The sequence below is a fragment of the Oryzias latipes genome, chromosome 18 (assembly GCF_053564925.1).
Source record: "Oryzias latipes strain Hd-rR chromosome 18, Olatipes_Hd-rR_3.1".
In the NCBI taxonomy this organism is placed as follows: Eukaryota; Metazoa; Chordata; class Actinopteri; order Beloniformes; family Adrianichthyidae; genus Oryzias; species Oryzias latipes.
Window position 1 is genome coordinate 10,436,090 of NC_136254.1, and position 7,008 is coordinate 10,443,097.

Below are 7,008 nucleotides of genomic sequence, written 5' to 3' on the forward strand. Positions count from 1 at the left end.
GCTGACAATTCAACATAGGCCTTTATGCTATGAGGCTAACGCACGTTTTTTGGAGGGGGAGGAGTTTTTTTCAAGAGGGGACAGTAACCAACAATTTATATAGAAGGAATGGCCCCCTAACCCCCCCCCCCCCCCCCCCCAGCCCTCCACCACCCGCCCTAATGGCTACGTCACATTTACGCCGTATCTGTACTTATTTAAAAAAAAAAAACATCTCGAGATCACTAACAGTTCGTTAGCCTCGTTGCATAATTGCCACAGTCAAAACTTTTTAAAAGCAGGAATAATCACTCTATTTGGAATTTAGGTTGTATTAATTTTGTTGTGCAGTGAACAATTACAATACATGAATCAGATTCTGATTTTTATCCTTTGATAATTATTAAAATTTGGTCGACGATATAACTTAGGCATGCATGCTATGAGGCTAACGCACATTTTTTGTGGAGGAGGAAGAGTTTTTTTCAAGAGGGGACAGTAACCAACAATTGATATAAAAGGCATGTCCCGACTTAGGGGCTGCATTTGGTGACAGTTAAGAGCTGTCAATGGACTCTCAATCCTCTACATTGGCTATTAGGAGCAGGAGCTTAAGCTCTGTTGCAAGTCCATGACACAATGTGGGGTATTGGTAGAGATGAAACCCCCTGGGGATGGTGGTTCCCGAGCTCCAGGCATTCTAGGGATGAATATAATTCGCCGGTGCTACAGTGAGCTGTTCAGTCAGCATGGCCAGGGCCTGTTGGGATCACCAGATGTTTCTGGAGCCCCAAATCCCATTGTGGGGGCATTGCAGCAGTGTCACCAGATGGACGAACTGGGCCCTCCAAAAACATTTATGGTCAGGGTGCGTGGCCGGAGGGCTCATTGGATTCCTGGTGGGGCAATGAAATGTATTGCTACCACTTGCTCTGAGCAGTGTGAAGTACCCACCATGTTACTTGAACCTCTGGATTCTGCCCCGCCTGCTGGCCTACTGGTGTCCTCTTCATTAATCAAGTTGGAGAGAGGAACAGCTTATGTCCCCATTATTAATGTGGGATCCACCGGGGTGCGTCTTCATCCACGCACTGCAATGGGGCACCTTGGTTCCAGCCAATGTGGTGAGTTTACCTAGTCGAGTCTGAGGTAACCAGCCAGCATGCAGAAATGGGACCCCCAGATCAGCCCGACCTATCACCTTTGTCTGCGGAGGAGCAGAGAAAGGTCAGAGCGCTTCTGGGAAATTTTAAGTCTGTCTTTGCAGGACATGAGGGTGATTTAGGCTGTACGGAGCAGATCACCCACCAGATTCCTCTGCTTGATGATGTCTCGGTTAGGCAACGCTACCGGCGCATCCCTCCTTCCGATTATTAAGGTGTGAAGGAACACATTAACCAGCTGTTGGAATCCCAGGTAATTAGGGAGAGCAGCAGCCCATATGCCTCTCCAATCGTCCTTGTAAGGAAGAAGGATGGCAGTCTCCGCATGTGTGTGGACTACCGTAAGCTGAACCACAAAACCAGGAAGGACGCATTCCCTCTACCTGGCATCGAAGAAACCTTAGACACGATGGTCGGGGCCCGCTGGTTTTCTACCATAGATTTGGCCAGCGGTTACAACCAGGTCCCAGTCGCAGAGGAAGATAAGGCCAAAACAGCGTTGTGCATTCCATTTGGTCTCTTCCAATGGAATCGCATGCTTTACAGACTCTGCAATGCCCTTAGCATCTTGCAGCGCCTCATGCAACGGCTCTTTGGGGATTAACAGTGCAAATCATTGTTTTTGTACTTGTGATATTGTGGTGTTTTCATCCACAGTTGATCAGCATTTGGAGAGGCTGCAGGTGGTGCTCGAACGGTTACAGCAAGAGGGGCTGAAGGTTAAACTGAGTAAATATGCCTTCTTCCAACGGCAGGTACTTTACCTGGGGCATATGATCTCAGAAAAAGGGGTGTCCACAGACCCCAACAAGGTCGAGGCGGTGGCCAACTGGGAACCCCCGACTACCATCTATCAACTGCGGTCATTCCTTGGGTTTGCCAGTTACTATCGGCTGTTTGAGGAGGGCTTTGCAAAGTTGGCTGCCCCTTTGCATCGGTTGGTGGCTGCGCTTGACAGGCAAAAAGACCCAGAAGAAGTCAGCCTAAGGCTTGGTGGAATGCTGGACAGAGGAGTGTCATCAAAGCTTTGAGACGTTAAAGTCTAAACTCACCTCAGCCCCTGTACTTGCTTTTGCTGATTTTTCTCGCCCTTTTATTTTGGAGGTGGAAGCCAGCTTCAGTGGGCTCGGGGCTGTATTGTTGCAGGAGCAAGGTGGCAAAGTAAGGCCCATTGCTTATGCCAGCCCAGGTCTACGGCCCCCAGAGCGTAATATGGATAACTACAGCTCAATGAAGCTGGAGTTTCTGGCTCTGAAGTGGGCGATGAGGGAGCATCTCCTTGAACAAAAGTACATTGTCTTCACAGACAACAACCCCCTGAGCTACCTGTCGACCGCAAAGGTTGGTGCCACCGAACAGCGTTGGGCTGCCCAGCTGGTCTTCCCTGCAGAGCTCGGATGCCGTGATCAGTGAGTTGCTGCCATTCTGGGAACAAAAGCAGCGTCCGAGCGCCGAGGAGCGTAGGCAGCTCTCGCCAGCAGGCTCAGCCCTCCTTCGCCAGTGGGATCGCCTGGTACAAGAGGACGGGGTTCTGTATCGGCAGGTTTATCGTTCTGATGGTACAGAACTGATCTGTCAGGTATTGTTACCCTCCTCTTTAAAGGAGGAGGTACTGACGGAAGTCCACCAGAAGCATGGCCACCAGGGAGTCGAGAGGACCCTGGAGTTGCATTGTCAGCGGTGCTACTGGCCAGGGATGGCCGATGACGTGGCTGAGTGGTGTCAACGCTGTGAGCGGTGCCAGGTAGCCAAAGCAACCCGCCCACCCGCTCGCAGCCTAATGGGACACTTATTAGCATCGACGGACAAACGAAATCTTGGCCATGGATTTCACGGTGTTGGAGCCTACCCATAATGGGATTGAAAACGTCCTGGCTATGACCGATGTTGTCAGTAAATACACGCTGGCTGTGCCCACCTGTGATCAAAGGGCCTTTACTTTGGCCCAGGTCCTGGTAACAGAGGGGTTCTCGCAGTTTGGGGTCCCAGCACGGATCCACTCTGACCAGGGCAGAAATTTTGAGAGCCTGTTAATCCAGCAGTTGTGCGGCCTCTACGGGATCATGAAGTCCAGGACCACGCCATACCATCCAGCTGGTAATGGTCAATGCGAGCGTTTCAACCGCACCCTGTATGACCTTTTCCGCACCTTGCCTGTTTCCCGTAAGCAGGACTGGCATGCGTGCCTCCCACAGCTCCTGTATTCTAACAACACGACCCCCCATTATTGTATTGGTCAATTGCCCGTTCTCTTGATGTTTGGTCAAGAGCCGAGGCTCCCAGTGGACTTTTTGTTGGGTCGTGTGAAGGAGCCTGTGGGTGGGACTGTTCATGAGTGGGTCAAGGAACATCAAACCTGCTTAACACTTGCATTTGAGGGTGCGAGGGAGCGGTTGCACGAGGCAGCTCATCACTGGAAGCAAGCACATGACCAGGAGGTATGAGATCTTCCCCTTCAGGAGGGGCAATTGGTCTTGATCCCAGACCATAGTGCCCGGGGGTGCCACAAGATCCAGGATCTTTGGGGTGCTGTAGTGCACAGGGTTCTGAGAACGCACGTTTTTTTGGAGGGGGAGGAGTTTTTTTCAAGAAGAGCCAGTTACTAACAATTGATATAGAAAGCATGGCCCCCCTTAATCCCCCCTCAGGCCTCCACCACCCACCCTAATTGCTACGTCACTTTTACACCATAACTGTACTAATTTAAAAAAAAAAAAACATATCTCAAGATAACCAACAGTTTGTTAGCCTCAATGCATAATTGCCACAGTCATATTTAAGACACTTTTTAAAAGCAGGAATAATCACACAATTTGGAATTTAGGATCTAAGAATTTTGTTGTGCAGTGCACAAATACAATAAAAGAATCAGATTTCGATTTTTATCCTTGGAGAAATATAAAAATTTGGCCAACAACATAACTTAGGCATTCATGCTATGAGGCTAACGCACACTTTTTAAGAGGGGGAGGAGATTATATCAAGAGGGGCCAGTAACCAACAATTGATATAGAAAGCATGGCCCCCCTTAATCCCCCCCAAGACCTCCACCACCCGGCGTAATGGCTACGTCACATTTACGCCATATCTGTAGCAATTTAAAAAAAAAACACATCTCGAGATCACTAACAGTTCGTTAGCCTCATTGCATAATTGCCACAGTCACATTTAAGACAATTTTTAAAAGCAGGAGCAATATCACAATTTGGAATTTAGGTTCTAATTATTTTTTTGTGCAATGCACAGATACAATAAACGAATCAGATTATGATTTTTATCCTTGGATAAATAATAAAATTTGGCTGACAATTCAAAATAGGCATTTATGCTATGAGGCTAACGCACGTTTTTTGGAGGGGGAGGAGTTTTTTTCAAGAGGGGACAGTAACCAACAATTTATATAGAAAGAATGGCCCCCTAACCCCCCCCCCCCCAGCCCTCCACCACCCGCCCTAATGGCTACGTCACATTTACGCCGTATCTGTACTTATTTAAAAAAAAAAAACATCTCGAGATCACTAACAGTTCGTTAGCCTCGTTGCATAATTGCCACAGTCAAAACTTTTTAAAAGCAGGAATAGTCACTCTATTTGGAATTTAGGTTGTATTAATTTTGTTGTGCAGTGAACAATTACAATACATGAATCAGATTCTGATTTTTATCCTTTGATAATTATTAAAATTTGGTCGACGATATAACTTAGGCATGCATGCTATGAGGCTAACGCACATTTTTTGTGGAGGAGGAAGAGTTTTTTTCAAGAGGGGACAGTAACCAACAATTGATATAAAAGGCATGTCCCGACTTAGGGGCTGCATTTGGTGACAGTTATGAGCTGTCAATGGACTCTCAATCCTCTACATTGGCTATTAGGAGCAGGAGCTTAAGCTCTGTTGCAAGTCCATGACACAATGTGGGGTATTGGTAGAGATGAAACCCCCTGGGGATGGTGGTTCCCGAGCTCCAGGCATTCTAGGGATGAATATAATTCGCCGGTGCTACAGTGAGCTGTTCAGTCAGCATGGCCAGGGCCTGTTGGGATCACCAGATGTTTCTGGAGCCCCAAATCCCATTGTGGGGGCATTGCAGCAGTGTCACCAGATGGACGAACTGGGCCCTCCAAAAACATTTATGGTCAGGGTGCGTGGCCGGAGGGCTCATTGGATTCCTGGTGGGGCAATGAAATGTATTGCTACCACTTGCTCTGAGCAGTGTGAAGTACCCACCATGTTACTTGAACCTCTGGATTCTGCCCCGCCTGCTGGCCTACTGGTGTCCTCTTCATTAATCAAGTTGGAGAGAGGAACAGCTTATGTCCCCATTATTAATGTGGGATCCACCGGGGTGCGTCTTCATCCACGCACTGCAATGGGGCACCTTGGTTCCAGCCAATGTGGTGAGTTTACCTAGTCGAGTCTGAGGTAACCAGCCAGCATGCAGAAATGGGACCCCCAGATCAGCCCGACCTATCACCTTTGTCTGCGGAGGAGCAGAGAAAGGTCAGAGCGCTTCTGGGAAATTTTAAGTCTGTCTTTGCAGGACATGAGGGTGATTTAGGCTGTACGGAGCAGATCACCCACCAGATTCCTCTGCTTGATGATGTCTCGGTTAGGCAACGCTACCGGCGCATCCCTCCTTCCGATTATGAAGGTGTGAAGGAACACATTAACCAGCTGTTGGAATCCCAGGTAATTAGGGAGAGCAGCAGCCCATATGCCTCTCCAGTCGTCCTTGTAAGGAAGAAGGATGGCAGTCTCCGCATGTGTGTGGACTACCGTAAGCTGAACCACAAAACCAGGAAGGACGCATTCCCTCTACCTGGCATCGAAGAAACCTTAGACTCGATGGTCGGGGCCCGCTGGTTTTCTACCATAGATTTGGCCAGCGGTTACAACCAGGTCCCAGTCACATAGGAAGATAAGGCCAAAACAGCGTTGTGCATTCCATTTGGTCTCTTCCAATGGAATCGCATGCTTTACAGACTCTGCAATGCCCTTAGCATCTTGCAGCGCCTCATGCAACGGCTCTTTGGGGATCAACAGTGCAAATCATTGTTTTTGTACTTGTGATATTGTGGTGTTTTCATCCACAGTTGATCAGCATTTGGAGAGGCTGCAGGTGGTGCTCGAACGGTTACAGCAAGAGGGGCTGAAGGTTAAACTGAGTAAATATGCCTTCATCCAACGGCAGGTACTTTACCTGGGGCATATGATCTCAGAAAAAGGGGTGTCCACAGACCCCAACAAGGTCGAGGCGGTGGCCAACTGGGAACCCCCGACTACCATCTATCAACTGCGGTCATTCCTTGGGTTTGCCAGTTACTATCGGCTGTTTGAGGAGGGCTTTGCAAAGTTGGCTGCCCCTTTGCATCGGTTGGTGGCTGCGCTTGACAGGCAAAAAGACCCAGAAGAAGTCAGCCTAAGGCTTGGTGGAATGCTGGACAGAGGAGTGTCATCAAAGCTTTGAGACGTTAAAGTCTAAACTCACCTCAGCCCCTGTACTTGCTTTTGCTGATTTTTCTCGCCCTTTTATTTTGGAGGTGGAAGCCAGCTTCAGTGGGCTCGGGGCTGTATTGTTGCAGGAGCAAGGTGGCAAAGTAAGGCCCATTGCTTATGCCAGCCCAGGTCTACGGCCCCCAGAGCGTAATATGGATAACTACAGCTCAATGAAGCTGGAGTTTCTGGCTCTGAAGTGGGCGATGAGGGAGCATCTCCTTGAACAAAAAGTACATTGTCTTCACAGACAACAACCCCCTGAGCTACCTGTCGACCGCAAAGGTTGGTGCCACCGAACAGCGTTGGGCTGCCCAGCTGGTCTTCCCTGCAGAGCTCGGATGCCGTGATCAGTGAGTTGCTGCCATTCTGG